Here is a 324-nt window from a genome sequence, read left to right as displayed (position 1 = left end):
ATATTTGATGTTTTCTTTTGACAAGTTCACACACATGTAGAATATCTTTTGTTCATATCCGTTTTTTTTTTTTTGTTGTTGTTGTTGTTTTTTTTTTTTAATCACAGGTCATTCACTTGTATCCCAGCCGTAGCCCCCTCCCTCTTTCCCTCCCAATCCCACCTTCCCTCCCTCATCTCCTCCCTGCCCCCTTCCAAGTCCACTGATAGGGGAGGTCCTCTTCCCCTTCCATCTGACCCTAGCCTATCAGGTATCTTCAAGACTGGCTGCAATGTCCTTATCTGTGGCCTAGCAAAGCTGCTCCTCCCTCGGGGTGGGGGGGGG

This window comes from Psammomys obesus, unplaced genomic scaffold (assembly GCF_907164565.1).
Source record: "Psammomys obesus unplaced genomic scaffold, mPsaObe1.curated_primary_1811, whole genome shotgun sequence".
In the NCBI taxonomy this organism is placed as follows: Eukaryota; Metazoa; Chordata; class Mammalia; order Rodentia; family Muridae; genus Psammomys; species Psammomys obesus.
Note: the sequence above shows the minus strand (reverse complement) of the source record.